The sequence below is a fragment of the Phocoena sinus genome, chromosome 14, assembly GCF_008692025.1.
Source record: "Phocoena sinus isolate mPhoSin1 chromosome 14, mPhoSin1.pri, whole genome shotgun sequence".
Taxonomy (NCBI): Eukaryota; Metazoa; Chordata; class Mammalia; order Artiodactyla; family Phocoenidae; genus Phocoena; species Phocoena sinus.
This window is the reverse complement of record NC_045776.1, coordinates 535,044-561,663: the sequence shown is the minus strand read 5'-3', so window position 1 is coordinate 561,663 and position 26,620 is coordinate 535,044. Positions and strand designations below refer to the sequence as shown.

The window sequence follows — 26,620 nt, the reverse complement described above, 5'->3', positions numbered from 1 at the left end:
GAAGCCCCCGCGCAGAGTCTTGTTAAAGATTTGCTAATCTGCGGTCGTAAGAGGATGGCTTTAGCTGGGGCCGCTGCCGCAGCACCGCCCTATTCTTCTATGGATAGAGATTACGAACTTCAGGACAATAGATCCACCACGGGTAACCCAGTTTTATGAGACGTCTATCGAAAGCCTAACTCCTGGTATTACAGAGAATATTTAAAATATTAAAAACAAACTCATGCTTTTGAGAGCAAACAGTTGCGAGAGACCGACAACCTGCTTTGTAAATGTTGAGTCCACTTACTTGTAAAGGAGCTTTGAATGCAGATGTGGAACTCTGGGGAGGCCTGGGGTCCCGAGGGACTTTCCTGAGTGAGTGTCCACTCTGTGCTCACATGTGTCACCGGTGGAGAGCTGCTTCTGGGGAAAGAAGAAACAATAAGCTAACCAAAAATACTCATGATTGATCCAAGCTTCCTCTTTCAGAGAAAAGCTGGAAGTTTCCCCTTCCGCATTCCTGTGGAAGCCCTGGCAGGTGGGGGGACACGAGGCTGGGTGTCTGGGGAGCAGGCGCCCCGGCCGAGGCCCTGCTGCCCTTGACTCACAGGCCGGGACCCTCTAATGAGGAACTCCAGTGCGTCCCCATCTCGGGTCCGTCATCGGCAGCAGGTTCTGGGAGACAGTGATTAAAGCCTGAGTCAGTTCATTCCTTTGTGCTGGAACTTGAAAAAAGCTCATTTTTCTTCTTGGAAAAGTACAAGAAAGGCAAAGCGAAACAAAACAAAAACAAAAATCCTGTGCTTATAGGAGGATTGTGTTGCCAACACACTGAGAGATTTAAGAAGATGCGGTCCTGGAAAGAGTGAGGGTCCAGCTCAGGCCTGGACAGACGGCACAGCCTCAGACCCGGGACGCATGGAAGCCACTGGGCGGAGAGCAGCTTCTTCAATACATGGTACAGAGACCACTTAGCGGACAGCATCGTCCAAAACAAATCCCAGACGAACTCGAGTTGGGAGCCTGGGGTCCTCCTTGCATGGACTCCCTCCCAGACACTCAGCCATCGTGGGGCAAAGGGTCTGGTTCCCGATTCACCGCCAGGCTCCGTGAGAACTTGGAGGTTTGTTCCCATCAGGTGCCGAGCCCGAGCCCGAGCCCGGGCTGCTCCTGAGGGAAAATCGTGGCCGCACGTCACCAAATGCAGAGAAAACACACGCGGGGCTGAGGCTCCGCAACCCCCTCCCTGGCAGGGACGCCTTCCCCGTCGGGCCCAGGGACCCCTCGCCTGGCAGGAGCCCCATCCGGGGTGGGCATTCTGCCGGCGCTCCCGGACGGCCCCGCATCTGCTGGCGATCGTGAGCCCGAGGCCAGCTCTGCGTGTGGTTCCCTCAGAGGGACGCCCGGGCCCAGCAGGAAGCCGGCCCCAGTCTCCCTCGAGGGGCCGCGCGCGTGGCAGCCCTCCCCGGGGTAGCCTCCAGACCGGCACCCTCCGCCCAACGTGCACATCCCCCAAGGGCCTCAGGCCCACCGCCTGTTTCTCGGGTCTCGATTTTTTGTATTCATTGCATGCATTTGTTTTCATCTGATCTACCTTTGACCTTTCTGGAATTAGGCCAGATTTAGATCAGTCAGCAAGATGGCCTCTTTAAAGTCTGGTCACTTCCACCTTCCAAAAGGCCTCTTCAGGTGGACAGAGCTCCTCGCCTGCAGAGGCCTGGGGACAGGCTCCGGAGAGTTCTTGGTGGTCTTCATCTCTGTTGTGCTGCTCTCGGGACATGACCGTGGCCTCTGAGATGCGTCAACTGCAGAAAGGCTCAGATGTGACAGCTGGTCCCCATTAGTGTCCACGTGGCCCCTCGGGGAGGGAGCTGTCAGCCCCCGGCTAAGAATAACTGCACCGCGGTCCTGGCCACGGCCATCGGGAAGTCACCGCAGGTTCCCACCCACTTTTGGAATCTGCATTTGGGAGAAGCCTGTGTTCTTCTCGTCAGGCCCACGGCCGGCCTGACGTGAAGCCCCCTTGACAGGCTCACTGGGGCCGGCACTGGCCATGTGGCCATGCCGAGCGGCTCTGCCCCTCCGGTGCAGTGACCAGTCAGTGAAGCCACTCGTTTCTAACACCCAGATAAGCAGGGGTCAGGCTTCCGCTGGAATTTGAAACCGGAGTTTCAACCTCCTCTCTTCCGCTGGAAATGCAGCATCAGGGGATGCAGAGCCAGGCTGGGGGTCAGGTGAGGTCAGACGCCCTGGACCTCGGAGGACGACAGCCTCGCGGCGAGAGGAGAGACCCGAGCAGGAAACCGTCCAGGGAAAGTGGTGGAGTCGGGCCTGGCCGGAGGAGCCCAGACGGGAGAAAGTGGCCCAGCTGGCCGGGGTTGCGGGCGAGAGCCCCGGGCTGCGATGGAAAGCCTCTCCGAGGCCTCTGAGCTGGGACTCCGTGTTCACACCAGAGCCTCGAAGACGGTGGTGACAGGCCCTGGGCCTTGAGGACGGCCCCTGGGACGGACAGACAGGCTGCCCCGAGCCAGCCGCGCCCACACCTCGCCTCTTGGGACCCGCGGAGGAGAGTCAGGGTGGCCGGGGTCTCGGGAAACGAACCCCTTGCTGGCCTGGGTCTCGTGTGCCACTTATGAAACCTAGATTTCAAGACCGACTGCCCAAGTGCTCCGGAGGAGAGGGGCGGGAGGAGGTGGGGGAGTAGGGGTTCAGGCAGACCCGAACGGCCTCCCTCCTGCTGCACCCCCCGAGCCCAGACCTGAGTTTGTTTGTGGGCAAACGACCGGCAGGGAGGCCCCATCCAGTGGGAAGTGATGGCGAGCAGTTACCAGGGTCCTCGCCACATTCGTGGCGCCCCGACGGGAACAGAGCGCACAGCCTTGCCTCATGGTCCCCTAAAGCCCAGCCAAAGAGTGTAGACGAGGACGCAGTGGCATGTGCTGGCTCCCCTGGAGCCCCTCCTCCAGCTGAGGGCTGCCCAGGCACCGGGTACTCTGTCTCAGGCCGTAGGAAAGGAATCCTCAGGCCCACAGGGCCCCAGGAGGGCAAGGAGGCCGTTTTGGGGCAGAATGGAATGATGTGGGAAATTTACTGAAACATAACATAGGTTGGGGTGAACGTTGTTTTGTTGTCATTGAAGCTCTGGTTCGAGGTAAAGAATTGAAAATGGTACCTTTAGAAGGAGCCCGGCCTGGAGAAGATGCAGAGTGAAAACACGTCTACTCTCGCGTTGCGGAGCACAGGCTCCGGACGCGCAGGCTCAGTGGCCATGGCTCACGGGCCCAGCCGCTCCGCGGCATGTGGGATCCTCCCGGACCAGGGCTCGAACCCGTGTCCCCTGCATCGGCAGGCGGACTCTCAACCACTGAGCTACCAGGGAAGCCCACGTCTACTTTTGTTCTCTCCTGAAATTCAGTTTCTCTCTGCTGAGATTCAGTACAGAGATATTGTAAAACAAAAGGGCACAGACAGGGCACAGAGGAAACAGACTGGGAAGTGAGTGGATCTGTGGCAGTGGCCTTCGAGACGGCAGGAGGGACGGCCATGCTGCCTGGTGCCGAGCACCACGGGTCCCCGAGGCCGGATGCCAGGTCTCCAGACGGACCCCAGCCGGGACCAGAACACCTTCTCCGGGAGCCCCACCAGCCTGAAGGAGCCCTAAAATTACTGACTTGGGGTGCCCCAACCAGATGTCCCAAAAGCAAGCCCACAGCAGGCTGACCCCACTATCGCGCCTCCTGGTTTCTCCCTCTCGAATAGAATCAGACAAACATCAGAGCAAACACGCTAACGTGAAAAACTAAACCTCCTGCAAAAGCTTATGCAAGTAAGTAGACACCGTGCAGGGAGAAAACCTTGATGTCGCTTCCCTCAGAAAGGTGTCCCAGGCACGAAACGTAATCAAAGCACAGTGTTTACAACAGCAAACATGAGGAGCCTAGAAATCAGAAATATGGTGACGAATGTTAAGAAAATCTACCAGGAAGTACAGCTAAATGACGACGAGATCAAAAATAGGAAAAAAGGCTCAGAAAGCCCCAAGGCCAGGAGCCCCAGAAAGGGGGGCAGCTCAGGTGGACAGGAAGAAGTCGACCAACAACCGAGAACAGTTTCCCAGAACTGTGAGTTTTCAGGCAGAGACCTCGAGGGTCCCGCGCAGAGACCCTCCCGGCCAACCAGCGCTCGGGCAGAAGGAATGGCGCCCAGGGGACCAGGAGGGCGCAGAGGGTGGGGTCTCGGGCTCCAGAGCAGCCCTGGGGGCTGGAAGTCAACGCGGCGCCTTGGGGTCGCGCCTCGGAAGAGTCCGGCGATCCGCGTGGATTCTCAGGGGGTGGAAACTGGGGGAAAGCCATCAGCTGGCCCCAGGCTGCAGTGTCCAGTGGGGACCGTGCCTGTGGTGGGGACAGGGCTGAACAGACGCGCCGACGATGAGCCCCTGCAAGGCGGCGAGGGAAGCTAGTGCCTCAGAGGTGGGGGAGAGGCTGCAGGTAGCTCGGAGATCGGGGAGCGGGTGCCCCCGGAAAGGTGAGGGGCGGGCAGGGGTGCAGGGATGCTGCTTGAGAACACACTTAATAAAATTAAAATAAACTCCGGGGCTTCCCTGGTGGCACAGTGGTTGAGAGTCCGCCTGCTGATGCAGGGGACATGGGTTCGTGGCCCGGTCCGGGAAGATCCCACATGCCGCGGAGCGGCTGGGCCCGTGAGCCATGGCCGCTGAGCCTGCGCGTCCGGAGCCTGTGCTCCGCAGCGGGAGAGGCCACAATAGTGAGAGGCCTGCGTACAGCAAAAAAAATAAATAAATAAACTCCGACCGGAAGGGTGCCAGCCTCTGACAGAGAAAGAGTTTTCCCTTGAACATCGTGGAGCGCGGAAGGCCGTGTAACTCAATAACTGTGCCCTATCTTTATTATCATTACTGTTACCATTAGGGAGCTTTCGCTTGAAATTACTATATTCATAATTAATATTGAATTGTCTTCTTGTGTGTCTCCCAGGGACGAGAAGATGCTGATGCGGACGTGGAAAGTTCATCAGTTACCTCAAGTCTAATCAGCCTTCCAGATCTCGGTCCAGGAAAACACCATCGATCTGCGCAAGTTTCTCGTGTCTCGGGAGCCCCCGGGACCGTCGGGTGTGCTGGGACGTCGAAGGGCATGCAGACTGCCCACTGTTGGCGTGGGTCTGTGGGCAGAGCGACTCTGGGTCGCACGTCAGACGCACAACAGAGAGGCATTAACACCTGTGTGCAGCCCAGCACGCCCCAGGGGTGCGCCCCATGACACGTCCAGGGTGGCCCCGGGGTCCCGCTGCAGCCCCCCCAGCCATAGGGCACTCCCTGATCCCGTGCCTCAGTTTCCCTTTGTCCTTGTGAGGGCAAGCATTTAAGCGGACGGGAAATGAAGTGCCTCGGGAATAGGAGGGGTGTGGTCTGTAAGCCCACCGCCACGAGGCAAAGCCTGTGACGCCACGGGCTCCTGACAGGCCGGCTAGGAATCGTACAGCTACCACACCTGTGTGCGTGTGCATGCAGGGTGTTCCTGAGCGTGTGTGCACGTATGTACATGTGTGTGCCCACGTGAGTGGGTGTACATGCACTCACGTGTGCGCGTGTGTGTCAAGTCACAGTGACGCACAGACAGCGAGAGTGAAAGCTGACCCATCTGGGCCACTGGTCCGAGGCGCTTGTGTGGTCCCATCTGTGCGGCTGTCACTTTGGGCCTGGGACCGAGACGGAGCTGCCGGGCTGGGCAGGACCTGGAAGGTAGGACGCAGGGCTTTGAGCAGAAGGTCAGCTCCTCCAGCTGGCCCTCCTCAGCACTTCCATCCTTCGTTAATTGATCCCAGGAAGGAGTTACTGAAGGTGCATTTTTCCTAGAAATGCCTGACTCATTGGAGGGAGAAAGGACGGAGGAGGAGAATAGGAATCTACCGGCCGTGACCGCGGCACCAGCAGGGAAGGACAGAGGAGGCCTCGGCCTTCACGCCCAGCTCACACCCTCCCCAGTCAGCTTCCTCAGCCCAGCAAGCACCACGTGAATCCCCGTGGATTTCATGGGAGTATCTGTTGAGGCATCTATGGCCTGTAATTACCCCTTTGGGTGATTGCGAGCTCAGCTTTGAAGCAGTGCCTCAGATAAGAAGATGGAGAGCACATGGAACCCTACCGACTCGGTGGCGATGAGGGTGCCTGCCTGGAAGGACACGAGCTCGAGCTGGGAGGGGGCTCGGCTGGGAGAGGCCAGCCTGGCCGGCGAGGTGGGGGGCTCTCGGGCCATGTCCCAACGCTGTCCTTGCTGTGAGAGGCTGGAACCGCACACAGCTCTACCCATTCACCAGCACATCTGGGGCCTCCAGGAGTCACATCTCCTCTCAGGCCAATGGAGGGCCGCAGACTGAGTGCCTGGGAGCCCAGGCCCGGCCAGGCCAACCCGGAGCCCCTCCTGCCAGCCACCCCTGCGGTCGGGGCCCAGCTGTCCCGTGGCTCCTTCTCTCCAAGGACGCCGAGGGGAACCCCCACTTGTGACTTTCCAGGAGAGAGAACATTGAGTTAAGGTCACTTAGGGAGAAAGGGAAAGAAGCAAAAGCCGTTTTGAATGTCCACGTCCTTAAACACTGAACACAAAGTTCAGAAATAAAAGCTGAGAACTACAGACTGTCCCAGGCTTCAGAACGAGGCCACCTCAGCGACTGACCACAGGCCTCCCCGAGACTTCCCGTCTGGTGGCCCAGTGGTTCCCAGGGTCTGAGGGGTCCCGGGTGTTGGTGGAAGACTTGGGTGTGACCGAGGGGCGGTGGCGGGCTGGAGGTGGGCCCAGGCGGCCAGGCGAGGTGAGGCCAGGCCCCTGAGCCTCTCAGGAGACCTTCGTGGTGGCCGGCCAAACATTCCAGCCCGAGCGGTGACCCCAAGAGCTCGGCTGAACGAGAAGCCGCTTCCGAGGAGTCTCCAGGGCCGAGTGAACAGACAGGGGAGCTGGGAGACATCCTCACGTCCAACCAAAGTGCTCACTTAAGTCTTTGTTAAAATACCCATTTTTTTCTCAGAAAAAGAAGGCGTACTCATTATGGAGTTTGGGAAAGTATAGAAAAATAAAAGCAACTGGAGGTCACCCAGAGCGTCACTTCCCAGATGCAGCAAGGTTAGCGCTCCTGTGTGTTCTCCCAGCCGTGCGTGTGCCTGTGATCATGTGCGTGTGTGTGCGTGTGCGTGCATGCATGTGAGCGGCGTGTGTGTGCCCGTAGAGGCCAGGACTACCACTCAGTGCAGCCTGGGCCAAAATCCAGCCCCGAACAGCAAGGGGGCGTCTGTCCCGGGTCCGGAGCCGTGGTGCCCAGAGCCCCCGTGAGAGGAGCCATACCCTCGAGGCCGGGCCCTTGATCTCCGAGCACCTGCACTGTTTTCCCACGGCAGGACCATCCTTTGAAACTGTGGTTTCTGTGAGGTTATAGATGATGCTGCAGGGAACACCTCACGTGAGTCAATGTGAGGGCCATCTAATCTCCCCTGGGAATTACTCATGGACGTAGAATTACTGACCAGAGCACGCAAACGTTTCAGGGATGGTGGCACATGGGGCCCAGCGGAGGGACTCGCAGGGCTGCGACCTCTCATGGCCAGGGGTCAGAGTTCACCATGGCTTCAATTTGCTGCCCTGTGAACACCTCGGGCTCCGTGGGTGCCCAGCTCCTCAACAACCGGGCCCCAGAACCACTGGGTTGGCTTGCCCTGCGGCCCAATGTTCCAGGACACAGGAAGCGACGCTAGGACGGCCAGCATGTTGACCTTTGACCCGGGGCCATCCCAGGGCCCTGGGACTGCAGCAGGGGGCGGGATGACAAGGAGGATTGGCCCCTGGGCATTTTTGCAGGCGGCATCACCTCCCACGGCCCTCAGCGCCTCCCACTCATGGTCCTCACGGGGGCCGCGCCCCGCCCCGCCGCGGGGCCCCTCCTGCAAGGCTCTCCGCCGCTGCTCCAAAGGCACCAGATGGGCTGAGAAGTCCCTCTTGCTCAGGACGCCCATGTGCCTTCCCCACCTCCCGCTGACCTTTGCCCTCTGTCTGTCCTACTTAAATCTGCCCCCTGCCCACAGCGCTCCCTCCCCTGGTTCTTTTTCTCGGTGGCTTGTTTCCCACCTGAAAAGCACCTGCTTTGCTCCCTGCCTTTCTCCTGAACTGAGGTCCCCATGGCGTCCCCTGGTGTGAACACAGCCCCAGACATTGCCTGGCACACACTGGGCCTGGATAGCTCACCCAGGCTGCCGGGCTGTGCCCTCCCGGGGGCCGATGGGCCGGCCCCGCTTGCCGCTTACAGGCCCTCCAAGGGCCCGGGATGGGGGATGCGCCCACTCGGTGGTCCCGCAGCTGGGCCTGTCCTGCCGAGAAAGGCAGGCCGTCGTCCCTTCCTGGGCACCACCCCACTCCGACCCCCTGACTACACATCCCCAGATACACGCGGCCGGCTGGGGCAGCGGGCAGCCGGCAGAGGCCTCGGTGGCCGGGACGGAAACTCTGCTGTCCTTCCAGGTCCCCAGAGTCGGCACCAAAGTCCTGCTCGTGTCCCGTCCCGTGTGAGCCGCGCAGCAAATGCAGCTCCTCCTCGACCCCAAGGCCAGCAGAGCAGTAACGTGGGGCCTGGAGGGGACGAGAAGGTGCACAGGGAAAATGGGAAGTGGGGTGGTCGGCAACATCCCTCTGTCAGCAGCTCGCGTCACGGGCCCTCAGGGTAAGCACTCAGGTCTGAGACCCGGGGCCCCTCGAGACCCTGAGCCTTGAGGGCACAGCTGTGCTTAGGGCCCCCCGCTGCCCAAGCTCAAGGCTGAAACTAGTGTCTGAGTCCAGGGACGCAGAATTTCCACCCGAATCAGTTTTTGTTAATGTTGAATTTTAACTGTACTTGTCGTTTTACGTGTGTATCTTGGTGTTATGAGCTTTTAATACTTTGGGGGTGAAAAGCCTTAAAGCCAAAACAGAAAAGTGGACGGTGAGAGGATCTGGTGCCGTGGCCGAGCTCTCGAGGGGCCCCCGTGTCCAGGGGGACTGGTTCCCGCCCGGCGACGGTGTGTGGGTCACCTCTCGGGACCCCAGGCCTGCGGGCACGGGCGCTTCCCTCGTCCTGCGGCACTGTCAGTGCTCAGACGGTGGTTTGTGCGGTGTGCTGTCCGCCAGGCTTCACAATATTTTCCTATTTCTGACGCGTAAGAGCAGGTTTCCACCGGATGGGGGACTAAAGAAACTAAGGCAAATTACATTCAATGTTAGTTTATACTTGGATTTTTAAATAAATTTTTTATTAGCGTGATGGGGTCCAAAGAGCTTGTAGGAATGCTCTAGGAATTTGAAACGTCTAGGAAACATCAGAAAAATAAACGATCCAAAACAAAAAAGCGAAAGTGTAAGTGAAATAAAGTAAATACGAATTCTGACACTAAAAAAAATCCCAAAATCTAAATGAAGACATGAATATGGGACGAATATGAATGTGGGGTATCTTATAAAGGGCTGGACCACACCCTGCTTCTGCGGCAGGTTTGCTGCCGGCCAGGGGGTGGGGGGTGGCCTCCTCAGGGACACCACGATGTCAGTAGATGTGGAACGACTTCTACTTAGGGCAAAACTCTCAGGTACAAGGCTCAGGCCATCTCGCAGCAAAATTCTACGTTCAGGGAAAGTAATTTATGTGCTACATTTATTGAAATGTATTGAATTTATTGAATGTGTTCAATTTATTGAAATGTGTCTATAACACGTGACACAGTCTTCATGAAGTGTTACACTCTTTAGGCTGCATTTCTAAACACCTTCCCTCTGTCTGTCTTTCCAGGTGGCTCTTCTGCCTGAGGGACATCCTCATCCTTCAGTCGCTTGCTCTATCATCATCCACCAGCGTCCCCGAGCCCCTGCTGTGCAGGGACCATCCATGTGGCCTTGACGTAAAAACGAAGCAGAAGGTCACCCATCCTCCACCCTCATGGCGGTTCAAAAGGCGCCCTGACCACAGACACGGGCGTTGACACGCAGTGACCCCAGGAGGGTGACCCCAGGAGGGTGACCCAGGAGAAGTGACCCCAGGAGGGTGACCCCAGGAGAAGTGGCCCCAGGAGAGTGACCCCAGGAGAGTGACCCCAGGAGAAGTGACCCCAGGAGGGTGACCCCAGAGGACTCACAGCGAGGGCCTGGGACCATCGAGCTCCATGTGGGAGGCAAGTGTCCCTCAGGGCCCAGAGAGGGGACAGAAAGCAAGTCAGATGGCGCGGCTCTGCGGAGGGCGCCGAGGAGAGCGACTGCAGGGCGCTGGGGGCTGGCGGTGGGTCCCAGACACAGCCATGCAGGGCCGCCGCCTCCTCCAGCCACAGCTGCAGCGCAGGCAGACAGGCAGACGCGGGCTGGAACACAAGGTGCAGGGGCCGTCGAGGCCCAGCTCTCTGACCCCACAGGCCCTGGCACTGAGCTCCGGCCGGCGTGGACTGCGGGGAGGCCTGAGCAGGCACGCAGGGAGGGCCCTCCGGAGCCAGAAGGCGTCACCCACGCGTTTCAGAAGGGGACTCGGCCCCATTTTAACAGAGCACGTGGTGTCAGGCTCACACTGCTCCAGGCCTGAAACACGCCCCAGACGTGCCCATGGCGGTGACCTCGCCCCTGGGCCTGGGTCCCGCGGGCCACGGCAGCTCTGACTCCCCCGTTGCCTCAGGGAGGCTGAGGGGTGGAGGTTGGCTCTTGGAAGACGTGGGGGAGGGCTGGGCCCCTGGCCCCTGACGGCACCGGGGGAGGAACAGCGGCCCAGCCCCGCGCGGTGGGTCTCGGGCTGCCTGTGGCCTCTAGCAGGAACGTTCCCTCTAGTCGCTGTGACAGGGACAGAGGCCAGGGAGGGGCTCAGAGAGAGGGTCCCCCGAGGAAACAGCAGGGCCCCCAGGCTCCTGTCCACATCAACAACACAGCCCAGGGTCTGGAGAGGCGCTCGATGGAAAGCTCAGCTGCCGAGCTGGTCAACGGGTTTCTGAGCTGCCAGCGCCTCTGAAGTCTCTGAAATTGGGCGGATTCCAGGTTTTTCTCGCAAGGTTCCACAGTTGCCTCTCCATGGCCTCCTGCTGGTAGCCTGACAGCCCTGCTTCCCTCCGGGCCAGAATCAGAAAAGAAGGTGCCTGGAAGGGGCGTGTCCACTGGGCGTTGTCACCAACCGTGTGAAAAATGTTATCGGTTTTAAACGTCTCTGTTTTAAAGTGAGAAATTTCTGTTCAGCTCTGATCTCCCCTGCCAGGCATCTGGGCCGAGGCACACTTTGCCAACGTTTGGAAACTGTAAATAAGAAACTCCAATCTAAAAAGTTTTTATGGACTTAAATGTTTCAGCGAAAACATTTCTTGAGAAGTAGCATTTCTTGGGAAGTTTCTATAAGAAAAGAGCATTTATTTTGCTTCCGTGTAAGCTGGCGGGTTGCCCTGTTCTAGCTGTGCTTTCCACCCTCAAACCAGTGACTTCGGCTAAGAGACGCTTCCAATGGCGTGGGAACGCTCCGAGGACACCTCGCTCGACTGAGGCACGTGTCGGCGAGGCGCAGCAGCCCTCTGCTCAGGGGAGGCCCTGAGCCTGAGTCGGCAGGAGGACAGGGACCCACAAGGAGGCTCCTGGCAGCTGGAGACTTTTCCACTGGGAGTCTGAGTGGGAGGAAAAGGCCTTGGACCATTAGGGCAGGTTTTATGGGACTTGAGAAAAAGAATGACATCCACTTAAAATATGTCACAAGTTCCTTCCACGGGATGCATGGAATGCGGCCGGCCATACGACACGGAGTGAAAAGGGCTGGGAGAGGGCACAGAGGACGTGGCCCTCACGTACGTCCAGGCAGCGGTATGTGGAGCACGCAGCTTCTCCCAGGGGACCCTGCGGGTCGACACCCTGACGAGGCTTCTGTCCCCTCTGTGCCGGAAACACCAACTGCGGGTGCTGGTCCTAGCGTCTCGCTGTGATGCTGGAATTCCTCCTTCCCGTCTGAAGGAAAGAATCAAAACAAAGCCCACACGTTTCACGTCTTTGCCTCCGGAGGAACGGGGCTTCAGAGGAGCCCTGCGCCCCACAAGCCCTGCAGACGAGGCCCTCGCTGCAGAGCAACCTCGGAGGAGCGCCCAACGACCCATCGGTGTGTGCGAGTCCTTCTTGTAATGGCGAGCTCCTTCCCTGTGTTTAAAACTGTGGCAAACTGCACGCACAACTGTCCATCTTGAGCGTTGTAAGTGCACAGCTCAGTGGCATTTGAAGCACATTCACACTGTCGTGTGGCCGCCACCCGTCCCCGTAACTCGTCGTCTCGCAAAACTGAAGCCAGGCCCCGGTGCAACACCAACGCCCCTCCCCCCACCCCCCCACTTTCTATGAATTTGACGACCCTGAGTCCCTCTTACGAGTCATGGGACAGTATGCGTCGTGTTGTGACGGGTTCATCTCACTGAGCTGCAGCCTGAGTCAGAGGCTCCTTCCTTTTCAGGGATGAATCACATTCCCCTGTGTCTGTCACCACATTTCCTTATCCATCTGTCAGTCAGCAGACAGGCACCTTTGAGGGTTGAGAACAGTGACACCGTGATGGACACAAAGCTCTCCATTCTTTTGCAGACACACCCATAGCCGTCGCTGTATTTTAATGTGTGGCTTCATCTTTCTCTAAGCTACTTTTACACAGGTTTATAAAACGTAACCCATCCAATTGAGATGTACCTGTAATTACTGATTTTGACATTGATAACCAATGTCATCTCCAGATAAGTTTGCTGCTAATAAAAATCTGTGCTGAGAAGGAGAGAGAGAGGGAGAGAGAGACAGGGACGGGAACAGGGATGGGAAGAGGGAGGAGGAGGCTTCGGAAGTCTTGCCAGCGCCCAGCCCAGCCCCGGGCCTCAGCGCCTCCCAGCCCGGCCCCCGCCCGCCGGTCACGCAGGGCCAGCTCTTGAGCCTCGGGGGCCGCCGGACCGGGGCTCCAGGATTGTCACCGGCGATGACCGACGGCAACTATTAGACCCCCATCTAGGCTTCATCGGGCGTCACTCAGGGAGCCTCTAAAGGCTGCGCGGCGTGACCCGGCGCCGTCTTACACCCTCGCCCCGCGCCTCCCAGCCCTGCGGTCTCCTCGGCCCCACCCCCCTCGGGTTTCCATGCTTTACCCACGTCTCGTCGACGTGACAGGCGTCAGCGACGCCTCCAAGACTCTAGCCCGCCCGCAGACCCCCTGTCCTCCCCGGCTCGCTCTCTATTACAAGACGGGCGGCGCGTGCGTTCTCTGTGACCAGGTCACCCACGGGGGCGGTGAGGGGGCGCCGGCACCAGTCACACCGGGCAGGGGGCACAGCCCCCGAGGTCCGTGCACGCAGCACGGGCTCCCGCCTCCCGGCTCCACTCGGGACGCGTGACCTTCACGCCCTCGGCCCTCCGTGCCTCCAGCTTCTCTCGGAACCCGCACCTCGCTCCCCGGCTCGAGATCAGTGCTTCTCTCCGAAGCCCGGTCCTTTCTCCCCTTGTTGACTACACTGGGCTTTGCCATTTTCACGCGGAGGTTACTGACTACAGAGATACAGATTCCTCTTGCACACGCCTTTCTGAAGGTAAATTGTACCCCGGTGTGGTGACAGGAAAGAATGCAAACCAGAGAGCCTCACTCCAACGTGTGTGTGACAACTGGCTCAGGGTCCCTACGGGCGGCTCCAGGGAGGGGACCCACCAGGGACGGCGGCCACACCAGCTTCTCTGCAGAACTCTGGGTTCTGCAGTGTTGGTAGATTGTGGCAGTTTGTTAATCCCTGCAGACCAGGTACCGTGTTTATTATCTAATTTATCCATCCATTCATTTCCTCAGCAGACACTTCGTCATGCGTGCGGATCCCCCAGCATCTTAAGCAGATGCTTTACTAGGAGGAGTGTCGCCCCTCATGTTATATGGTCACCCAGTTCCACAATTCGCTCTCACAAAGGCAAAGCCTTAGTACGCGAATCCCTCCCTCAAACTTGCAACACTTTACGGCAAGGAGGAGCGCCGTGCTGCCTCAGCCTCTTCATTCCAGTTGTTTCCCCACAAAGAAGCGCAGTTACCACGAGAGATGACTCATTTGTGGATCTGTGCAAGTGCATTGTCGTGCTGGGGTGAGAACAATCCTGAGAAAGTGTAACCCAGTGAGAGAAAATCTGGACTTAGACCGAAATTCAAATGCCATTTCTCCAGTAGCCAATAAAGTTGCTTAGCTGCTCCGGGTGTCAGTTTCCTCATCTAGGAAACAGGGATGGATAATGGGGCCTCTTGCCTCACAAGGTGGTCACTCAAATGAAACCAGAAGGAGGTGAGCACACCTTCAGGACGGTCCTAGGTGGGGTGCGGTGGGTGGGGAGCTGAGGGGCTCACTGCAGGGAGGGGCGCCCGAGTGGAAAGACGCTGGGGAGCACCAAGCCACTCGCCCACTAGCGTTATTTGCAGACCCTGATTTCCAGCTTCAAAGGCGTTCGCTGAGCCCTGCTGCTTGCTGTTCGCCCCCAGAGATCCACCCTGTGCATCCTCCCGGATCCTACCGTGGGCCCGGTCCCAGACAGGGCTCCAGGCACGCACAGGTGGGCCTCTAGTTCTACAAAGGGCCTGCTTCCCAACTGCGTTATCAGCGCGAGGAGGTTCCAGATGACTGAGGGCAGCTCTCCGCCTGCATGGCTATCTGAGGGCATAAACTAAATCCGAGGGCTCTAGCTTCAGAGGCCTGGGAGAACCTGAGCGTAAGAGCTGGGATGATTCCCCGCCGATCAGCAGGTGGAGGACTCTCAGTGCGTACGTGAGAGGATCGTTCGTTTCTGGAAATGAAACTTCCCGTTCTTGCTGCGGTTAAGGGCTTTTTACTGAACCCTCCCAGCACTGTCCCCAAAGCCCAGTGGCCTGGGCACCCACACAGCTTTTGCCATATTCACACGTCACTTATGATAGTTAATAATTTTCTTTAAATTAATTTTAAATGTAATCCTTTTTAAAACAAAAAACGTGTCCTTATCCTAAGTAAAACAAATAACATCATGGCCTTAATGTATTTGTTGTATTTTTTCTATTACACATTCAAACAAATACATAATAAATATATAATGAATAAATTAAAACACGTTTTCCCTATGCTGCCTAAAAAGCCTCAGCGTCTCAATTTGGGGAAATTGCTTGACAAAACAACGTTTGCCTTTAGAGAAGCGGGAGGACCCTGAAATCCAGCACCAAAGCCCGGCCACCCCCCACCGGAGCACAACTCAGGACGAGGCTTCGCAGAGAAATTCGCTGAAGGAATGTCTCCATCTAGTGGCCGTGACCTCTCATTACACCGAGAAGCGAGCTCCCGCTAAACATTTTAGGCCCCGGGTTTCCTTTGGGGGACGTGACAAAAGTTCTTGAATTAGAGAGCGCTGACGGTTGCTTACCTTTTTGAATGTACTAAAACCTACTGAACTGTACACTTTAAAGGGATGAATTACGTGGTAGAAATTATATGTCGATTTTCAAAAAAGAACAATCGTGAAAGGATTCAACGTGAGCAGAAAGGGAAAATCCTGCCTCTGCCTCCTTATGGTGAAGTTAAATTATCTAGAACATGGCGGCGAGGGTGCCTCTTTCTCTGCTTTGTCTTGGGGACATGACGTTTACATCCAGGGGCCCGAAGTCTTCAATAGAAATCAGTTTCTTCATGTGTTTGTTCGTAAACCACAGCTACAGTTCCTACTAAACACAATTTTCCCAGGATTCCTTAGGCTGCTATTCTAAAAAGTTGTTTCTTTTTAAGGCCATTTCACCCTAAAACAAAAAAGTGCTTTCAAGCTGCAATTACACAGATCTGAAACGTGCAGCCTGTGCTTTGCTCTCGCTTCACGGTGGAGTTGGTGGGTGTGGTTAAATTATGATGTTTTATTCTAAGGGGAGGCTGAAAACATCTGCTCCTTGATGGAAACCATGTGTTATTACAAGACGCTACGTCAGGCAGTTTAACACGATATATTCCTTACAATTACACTTACTAAACAGAACCCCATTACAGAATTCCCGCTAATGTTCTCATCACACACCAACTCAAGAATCTTCCCCTGTAACTCATAGGGGATTGATCAGTGCAATTATCTTGTAAAGGTCTTTGTCAGTGGATTCAAAATAACCGGAAACAGTCACTATTATTATTTAGGATTCAAGTGTTAATTTTCCAGACTCACGCAGCTACAGGTGTGGGTAAAGTGGAAAACAAACGCTTCTGTGCACAGCACACTTTCTGGGACGGAGGGCACTGGCAGCGGCCTCCCACCCTGCCGGGAGCGCGCTCCCACTGCAGCGCCTGGAAACGTGGCCCCGAGAGCTCCAGGGAAGCCAACGTGACCTTAGTTCTGCTAAGGGCACAGCTCACGTCTTCATGCCCTAAGCTTGTCTCCCTCATCTGGACGCTTAGGAGAAGGTGCCCTCGTGCGTGGGGTCTGAGAAGCTCCGGCCCCGATCCGCCCCCCAGGAGGGCTTTGCTGCCCCCCTGCTGCAGAAGCGGGGCAGCCGCTCCAACCTCGGTGCCTCAGCCAGAGCCATGGGGGCCTGAGCAGGGCCGGAGGAGAAGCCGGAGCAGCGTCTGGGGACAGCTCTGACGGCCACACAGCTTCACCTCTCCCCTGCCCAGACCTGCTCCCACTACATTCCCCTCACATCACACACCTCAAAGCCCATCTGCACGGCCACACAGCTTCGCCTCCCCCCTGCCCAGACCTGCTCCCGCTACGTTCCCCTCACATCACACACCTCAAAGCCCATCTGCATGGCCACACAGCTTCACCTCCCCCCTGCCCAGACCTGCTCCCACTACATTCCCCTCACATCACACACCTCAAAGCCCATCTGCACGGCCACACAGCTTCGCCTCCCCCCTGCCCAGACCTGCTCCCGCTACGTTCCCCTCACATCACACACCTCAAAGCCCATCTGCACGTCAGCCACAGTCTATATTGTGCAGGACAGCCCTTCGCAACAGAGACTTCTTCAGCCCAAAATGTCAGTAATTCTCAAGTTGAGAGACCCTGTGCTAGACTGGCCCGGGAAAAGGAGAGGAGACACAATGAGCAGAACTGGCAGTGAAAGAGGGGCTATCACGACCAAACATACTGACAAGAATTATAAGGAAATATTCAGAACTTTATACCAATGAAGATGAAACGGCAAATTCCTAGAAAAACACAAATGATCAAAACTGACTCAAGAAGAAATAGAAAATTGGAATGGACCTATAACAAGAAAAGAAATTCAATTGGTGATTTTAAATCTTCCCAGAGAAAAGCTCAGTCCCAGATGGTTTCAACGGTGAATTCCATCAAATATTTAGAGAAAAGCTCTTTCAGAAAAAAAGAGGAGGTAACACTTCCCAGCTCATTCTATGAGGCCACCACCACCCTGACACCAAAGCCAGACAAAACGTTACAAGCAAACTTCACACCAATCTCTCTCACGAACTTTAACATAAAAACCCTTAGCAAAATCTTAGCAGCATATAAAAAGGATTATAAACCACGACCAACTGGAACTCATCCCAGGAATGCAGGTTGGATGAACATCTGAAAACCGATCAATCAATAGGTGTGGAAAAATCTCACTGACAAAATCCAACACCTATCCGTAATGAAACAAGCAGACAAAACCCTCTCAATAAACAAGGAAGGAATAGCATGTAAACAAACCTACACATCATAGTCAGTAACGTGCTTTCCCTTCCTAAGACTGCGAACAAGGCCAGGGTATCTGTTCTGGCCACTCCCACTCAACGCTGCGCTGGAGGTCGCAGAGAGCAATTCTTGCTCCGCCAAAAGGGAAGGAAGAGAATGAGAGGATGGAAAATAAATTGAAGCATGAAGATTGAAAAGAACTAATAAAACTGTCTATTTACAGATGACCTGATCCTGTATGAAGAAAATTCTAATATAATAAACTCACTAGAACTAATAAATGAGCTTATCAGGATACAAGCCCATTGTGCAAAAATCAATTCTATTTTCATATACAGTTGACCCTTGAACAACACAGGTTTGAACTGTGAAGGCCCACTTACATGCTGATTTTTTAAAATAAATTCACATATTACTGTAAATGTATTTTCCTTATGATTTTTTAATAAAAATTTCTTTTCGCTAGCTTACATTTTATAAGACTACCACATATAAATATATATAACATTACAAAACGTGTGTTAATCGACCGTTTATGCTATCGGTAAGGCTTCCAGTCAACATTAGGCTATCAGTAGTTAAGTTCTGAGGAAGTGAAAAGTTATACACAGTGTGACTGCATGGGGGGTTGGTGCCCCTAACCCTCGTGTTGTTCAAGGGTCAACTGTACTATCATCAAACAACCTGAAATGAAATTAAGAAAATAATTCCATTTACGATAGCATCAAAAAGAATACAATACCTAGTACTAAATGTAAAAAAAGAAGTGCAAGATTAATTCACTGAAAACTATAAAACATCACTGAGAAAAATTATAGAAAATTTACATGGAGGGACATCCCATGCTCACAGATTGAAAGATTCAATATTATTTATAAGTCAATTCCCTACAAATTGTAGAGATTCAATGCAATCATTATCAAAATCCCAGCATATTTTTGTAGAAATTGACAAACTGATCCTATTAATTACATAGACATGAAAAGGACCTAGAATAGCCAAAACAATTTTGACAAAGAACAAAGTTGGAGAACTTACACTATTGGATTTCAAACTTACTATAAAGCTATAGAAATGGAGATCATCTGGTGTTAGCATAAGGACAGACATAAAGATCAATGGAACAGAACTTGAAATTCTAGGATGTTCACGGTCTATATCATAAAATTTAACACAAAATAACATTTTAAAGAGTCACCGGAGAGAGATTTCTTCCTGTTAAGGACTCTCAACCCCATAGTATATTTTCATGTCTGTCTTGTGCTAGATTCAGAGGATGGATTGACAGGCGAGGACTCCAACCCACTCTCTCATGTGAATTACACTAAGACGGTCATCTTGGGACCTGCTTTTTATAAACTCTCTCTCCAGCGGCTGTAATGGAAACTTGGCAGTCATAAGATGAGAAGCATATTAGGAGGTAATGTGTACGAAAATTACACGTGGAATTTATGCAGGAAGATTATTTCCCCAACAGAACATTTTGCTTTTTATTATGAAAGTTTTCAAACATGCAAAAATACTGACGTTTCTCTTACCCTTCTCCAGCAATTATCAGTACAGAACCTATCTTGTTCAATCATAGGTACCATTCACTAAACCTGATGATTTAGAAATAAATCCAGGTATCCTATTATTTCATCTGTAGAATATTTCGGCACACATCTTTAAATGATAAAGATTCTTCTTAAACCCATAGTCAAATAAAGCATCAATAATCTCCTATAGGAATTTAAAAAATAAACAGAAGAAATCCTCCGTAAGCTGCACGGACTCTCTGCATTCAGCCTATAAAGGCTAGCGTTCTCGTTTAACAGCCTTTTACACCCATCTGATGACGTAAAATCAAATGAGCCTCACGCTCATTTTCCCAAAAAATATACTTTTTGCAGCAGCAAAGCGAACATTATAATATGCAGTGGTCAGGAGGCTGCCGTCCTGCTGCTCCAGAGGGAATATGTGAGATGAAACGAACACGGCGGAGCCCGTTAACTCATTCCCTCTCATGTAATGCACTGGGCCCATCTCAGACCTAGAAAAGCTGACCATCAGTCCAGGAGGAGGGCTGACCGTCTAGTTCTGAACCTGATAAATTTTCAAATGAAAACTTGTGGCTTGGAGTTGTGAATCAGATTCACTGTAAGCTATGTTTTCTTAACACCCAACTTGAAATAATAATTAAAAAAATTAAACCCGGGACTTCCCTGGTGGCGCAGTGGTTGGGAGTCCGCCTGCCGATGCAGGGGACGCGGGTTCGTGCCCCGGTCCGGGAGGATCCCACATGCCGCGGAGTGGCTGGGCCCGTGAGCCATGGCCGCTGAGCCTGCGCGTCCGGAGCCTGTGCTCCGCAACGGGAGAGGCCACGACAGTGAGAGGCCCGCGTAACGGAAAAAAAAAAAAAATTAAACCCGAGCCATATGGGAAGGCTCCAGTCGTAAAATGCTTCCATTCCATCTCTACCCCACTATAACTGACAGTATACCTGGTGAGGATGCTGAGAAAACCAAATCCTTCTAACTCTGTGTACTGTCACTAGAGTCATAATCTCATGCGCTATTCCAGTAGAACCAAGCAGACTTCATAGCATCTCCCTCTAGTGGGAAGTAAAATAATAAAGAGAGCAGGGAGAATCTGTCTATTTCTTCTCTCATGATTACCTAGCTGCTCCGAAGGGCTGGGAGATGCTCCTGAAAAGTCACGGTTCGTATGAGAAGCGTCCTGGACGGTCTCGGCAGGCATGTGTGCGGGTTCCGATGTACACCCGCTATTCTGGTATTTTTCTGGGATTGTCTAAAGGGACTGTTTCTGACTCACGGTGAGAAATCAGCCCGCACAGCACACCAGCTGCTCTCATGGTAACAGGGCCACAGACGTCCTCATCCCTAGTGACTGCTTCCTCCTGAGCACGAGGACCATTTCAGTGTTCCCGGCTGTCTTTTCCTTTCCAAAATGCACACCACGTGTAATACTGCCCTCTCTGTAAAAGAAACGGTAGAATGTTCCTTGTAGCCAAAATAACTTTGTTTTCATTATTCGTCTGTTCTCAAGGAGCCATTTAACTGAAAGTAAAATGCTATGTAGCCAAGCCTACGGGAGTGGTAAAAAGAGTCAGTAAATCGTTGCTAAGCTAGAATAGTCCCGGTACTTACACGCTTTATAGAATAGATTTAATTGGTCTGTGTATTGTGTTGTTTCTAATCTATCATGTAATAACATCCTATATGCAGGTGTATTGGTGGTTTGTAAATACCTTATCTTATGGAGATTTCTCCTCCAAATGGCTTAAAATTCTTAAGTCACAATTATCTTTTTCCCAGACATGTCAATAGTGCTCTCCACTGACAGGAAATTTCTCTATTTCCACCTTTTCCCTCTGCCCCACTCGCTGAAACAAAAGGGGCGGTGAGCACATGACTCCTCTAAGACCAGTACCTTCAAATATAGACCAAAAAAGGGAGAAAACCAGGTGGGGAAATAGAGGGGAAAAAACCAGGAGGGGAGGGGGGTGGGGAGAAAGGGAACGTCTTCTCCTTTGGTCATTTTATCCAGTTTAAAACAAACAGAGAAGAAAAATCAAAGAGAAGAATTTCCACTTTGGGTGGTATGGCAGTGTAGAAACTCTGAAGGGCCCCTCACACTACAAGACAATTAGATTTTTGTCTAGGACTTAATTTTCCATGTCAGTACTGGGCTTGGAGGAAGTAAGGGACATCCTGAAGTCTCTCAACTCAAGGAAATCCTAATGAGGGATCCAGGAGGGAAACTCCAGCAAGAAAATACAAGACGCAGGGTTGCCCTCAGAGAACTTGCCAGTATCAGAGCTACCTAAGGTTGCAGAGGTGGGGAGGGTAAGCCTTGGGCTCCTGGCACAGCAGGAGAGGTGAACTCTAGACTCCTACCCTGGAAGGGTCCAAAGTGTCCCCATCTTGGGCCCTCTGGATCTCGCCATAGCAAATGTCACAGGGATCTCCACAGATGATCAACCGAATATGCGCTCACCAACAGCACCAACCATAAAAGGAAACACACTTCTATAAATAAGAATGGGTAGGAACAACTACAAAACAGACTCAGACCCACAAAGACATCAATTATTCAAATGACCAGACTCAGAATCTGACAAATTAGGTATGAACCTATAAAAGAAAAAAGAAAATTACAAAAATTATAAGCAAGCATTGTAAAGATAGGCTCTAAATGAACAGGCATGTTTGGAAAATATCCAAACAGAACTTTCATAAATGCAAAAAATAATTTTTGAGGTAAAGCTTCAAAAGATGCGTTAGACAGCAGATTCCACACAGATGAAGTGGGATTAATCAAGTGCAACCTATGTTTGATGAAATTGCCCAGAATGCTGGACAGAGAAATAAGAGGAAAAACTTGTAAAAGATTGAGAGATGATTATAGGATAAGAAATTTCAACAAGTATCTACTCAGAGTTCCAGAGAGACTAAAGAGAAATACTTAAAGAGATAATGCTTGAGAATTTTCAAGAATTAATGAAATCCATGAATTTACAATATATTTCAAACAGTATAAGCAAAAAGAAACCTACCATTAGACACAAAAACAAAATTACAGAACCCCAAAGACAAGGAGACTTATCACCTACGAAGCCACAACCAGGTTAACAGACTTTCAACAATAAAAAATGGAAACCAGAATCTAATGAAATCTCTTCTAAATGAAAAGAGCCACTGTCACTCTATAGCTGTTTGTCTACCAAAATTACCTTTCCACAGTGAGAGCAAAATACAACATTCTCAGATAAACAGAAACTGAGAGTTTAACTCCAACAGAACTTTACTAAAGGAATTCTAAAGAATATATTCCAAGGTGAGCCCTAATCCCAGAGGTAAGATGTGACTTATTTACAACACAGTATATACAAATGTGTATGACATGTACATGTCATATGTAGATTATATATTATACAAATATTTTAGGTACCCATCATTTTAGTAGAACCTGTTTATTTTCATTGGAATGTATCTCTTTCATAATAAATTGTTACCAAAAAAAAAAAGGAGGATATGAAATGTTAAGGAAAAAATGATGAGAAATAAATTGGTAAATATATGTTAAAGCAAAACATTGTCTAGAAAATAATGTCTAATTTGGGAATTGTAAAAAGGTAGAACTGAAATATTAGACAATTATAGTGTATAAGTCTGGAGAAGAACAGAGGTATAGTGTTTTAAGATCTATATATTGTTTGGAAGGAAACTGGAATATTCACTTTAAATTTATTAAGTTAGGAATACAAGGTTCTTTTGGCTTCCAATTCCAATACGTGTGTGTGTGTGTGTGTGTGTGTGTGTGTGTGTGTGTGTGTGTGTGTGTGTGTAGGCTTCCCCACACCAACAAGAAATTCTCAGATGCCAGCAGGATGTCCAAGAATTTGAAATCAATCCTGATACTGTCTCCCTGGAGATAGAATCAGATTCTACAGGTTAAGGTTCAGTCCCACAAGACAGCCCTCCACTTCAGACTCCAGTCAAAAGCCCAGGTTTCATGCTCCTGACCCACCGGTTACAAATTCGAGATCCCAATGACTCCCTCCAACTCAGGATGCCAATCACAAGTCCAGTTGTTACTTGTACTTCTGATCAACTGGCTATGAATCAGAGGTTCCCACAACCCCCCCACCCCTCAGGTTGGATTAATTTGCTCGAACAGTTCACAGCACTCAGGAAAACCCATTTTCTTACTGGATTACCAGTTTGTTACAGAAGGCTATGGAGAAAGGATACAGATGAACATCCAGATGGGAGAGATACACAGGGCAAGGTGTATGGGAGGGGCGTGAACCTTCCATGCTCCCTCCAGGCGCACGACTCTGCCAGGTCCCCACATGTCCACCAACTGGGAATCTCTCCAAATTCTGTCCTTTCGGGCTTTTATGGAAGCTTCGTTACTTAGGCACAATTGATTAACTCATTGGCCATTGGCAGTTGATTCAACCTGCAGCCCATCTCTCCTCCCTGGAGTTCAGGGTGGAGATGGGGATGGGGTGAAAATTCTAACCCTCTAATCATTTGGTTGGTTCTCCTGGCAACCAGCCCCTACCCTTAGGTGGGGCCCTACTGGAAGTGTTTTCAGGAACTAAGGAGAAGAGAGCAAAAATTATCCCACTGTTCTTATCACTCAGGAAATTCCAAGGGTTCTGGGAGATGTGATCCAGGCACTGTGGATGAAGACCAAATATATATTTCTCCTATAAATCACAATACACAAAGGTAAAACTTCAATGGTGATCGCCAAAATAAAAAAAAAAATGGAGTAAGAAAAAAATATAAGAAAATAAACAGAAAACCAGATCTCAATATATCCCCAAAGGGAAAAATGATGATGAGGGAGAAAAGATATCCAAAGAAAAATTGGAAGGTTAAATATAAATGTACTGGACTTTCCAACTAAAAGGTGGAGATTGTCAGAATGAATTATAAAAGTCTAGCTAGATGCCATTTATAGGAGAATACCTAAACTTAAGGTGTAAAAACTCTAAAAGTAAAAGTGAAGTATATACCAGGCAAGCATTTATTTAAAAAAAAGTTAAAACAGTCATATTATTTCAAGCAAAAAACATTTTAATAGATAAGCATTATTCAGGATACAGAGGGCTCTACATAACAAAAAGTTTCAATTCCTCAAGGATATAAAAACTTTTAACATGTATGCCTTAATAACAACCTCTGCCCCCAACCCATTTGTGTATGTATGCGTACAATTGTGTGTGTACACACAAAAAAGTAGTAAAACTACAGAGAGAATTTGGTAAATCCACTAACATAGTGAGAGGTTTCAACATGTATCTCTGAATCATCGCTTGGTCAATCAGGAAGAAAACATGGGAAATTTTAATAACACATTCAACAAGCTTAACTTATTGAGTAGATATAGACTCCTGATTCAATAAGGAAAGATGACACATTCTTTTGAAGTACATATTAACCATATACCGGAATTATGTTAACTGCATTAAATTTCAAAGAAGTAGCATCATTCAGATTATGTTATCTAACCATAATGCAATTAACTTAGAAGTCAACAATAAAAAGATGGAGAAAAATTCCCATGCTTTGGACATTTTCAAATATACTTCTAAATAACCCATCTGTCAAATAAAAAGATCATAATGGATATAAATGAATAATTGAATGACTGAAATGAAAAACTATATATCCAGACTAGTGAGATGAAGCAAGAGTGATATGCAATAGCACACAAATGGCATTGAAGTTTTACTTAAAAAGAAGACAGGCTAAAAGTAATGCTTTAAACATCCAATTTAAGATGCTAGAAATAAGAATGAATCCAAATAAATTGACAAAATTCCTAGAAAATGCAATTTCCGAAATGACTCAAGATGAAATAGAAGGTGTGAATAGACCTATAACTAGGATAGAAATTGAATCATCAGGGTAAACTTCCGACAAGGAAACAGCAAGACCAAAAGGTTATAAAGGCTAGTTACACCAAACTTTCAAGAGACAGATGATTCCACACTTACAAAAAATCTTTCAGAAATAGAACTAGAAACAGAAAAGAAAAGCTCCCCAACTCATCTCATGACACCTACTGGCCTTGAAGTCAAGTTAAATAAGGATAATATAGAGGAGGAAACATATGGACTACTCTCACTCATAAACATGGAATGTATAATTTTAGTTACATAAACAGAATTCATATATCTGTTATGTGTGCATATGTGTATTTGTACATATATGCACATATAATTTTAACAAAAGAGAAAGCCATATGATCCCTCAAAAGATGCAGAAAACATTTGATAATATTCTAAAATAGTCATAAGAATCTTTTAAGAGACTATGAATAGACTGAAGTTTCTTTTACCTGATCATGAATATACAAAAAACACTCATCACACGTCTTTCCTAATGGGGAAATGTTGGAAACATTCCTCGTAAAATGTGGGATAAAACAAGGATACCACAATAACTGATCCTGTTATATAACTGATCACTGCAGTATAGGGATAAACTAGCACATTGAGACAAGAAAAGAAATAAAGCTATAAAACTTGGAAAGGAAGTAATAAAACAATTATTTGTAAATGATACAAACTCCTACATTGAAAACTCTGAAGAATCTACTGATATACTATTTAAAATAAAAGAACTTATTAAGGTAAATGGGTATAAGATCAGTTCACGAAAATCTACTGCATTTTTATATACCACCAACAGTCAATTAGAAAATGTCCATTTTTTAGAAGTATCATGTATCAACAAAAGTATCAACAACAAAAAGTAAAGTTAACTAGAAATAAATCTAACCAAAAATGTGCAACTCCTATATGCAGAAAATTATAAAACCTTATTGGAAGATTTTAAAGGGGGCCTAAATAACTGGAGTGATATACTGTTTGTGGATGGGAAGATTCAAATCACAAAGATGTCACTTCTCCCCAAACTGAATTATAGATTCCATATAGTTCTGATCAAAACTCTAACAGGTTTTACCAATAAACTTGACACATTAATTCAAAAACTTATGAAACAAAGGCCAAGAATAGCCACAAAACTTCTAAAGAAACTTCTAAATAAGTAAACTACTGTGGGGCAATTGCCCTCCCAAATGTCACGCCTTATTATGAAGCTACAGCAGTGAAGACGATACAAGAACAACCCAGAATAGAAAGTCCAAAATAAGCTCATACCTTTATAGAGACTTACTCTGTATCAGAGATGGCACCACAGCTCAGTGAGAACAAGGTAAGCTTTTCAATATATAGTGCTGGGATAATTGGTTGCCCATATGGGAAAGAAATCAGATCCCTGCCTTACAACATATACAAAACATCCAGTTCTTATTATTTAAAGACTTGGCTGTGAAAGGCAAACTTTTACAAATTTTAGGAGTAAAAAAGGAAGCTATCTTTATAACCTCAGGTTAGGGAATGCATTCTTAAAATTAAGGACTTCTGTTCTCAA

At 50.2% G+C, this 26,620-nt stretch overlaps 1 protein-coding gene across 2 annotated transcripts in view; it reads right to left on the bottom strand.

Annotated features, from left to right (window-relative positions):
• Positions 1–334: 334 nt before the first annotated feature.
• Positions 335–26,620, bottom strand: part of TIGD1 (tigger transposable element derived 1) — a 29,421-nt gene continuing 3,135 nt past the window's right edge. The window contains exons 2-3 of one of the 2 annotated variants that reach the window (XR_004353158.1): positions 20,143–20,637; positions 335–405 (exon numbers count right to left, since the gene is read on the bottom strand). The gene's annotated coding sequence lies outside the window, so the exon portion shown is untranslated. Of the gene's footprint in view, positions 406–19,128; positions 20,638–26,620 lie in introns of those variants that run through there. The other variant, XM_032654451.1, reaches the window with a different exon arrangement.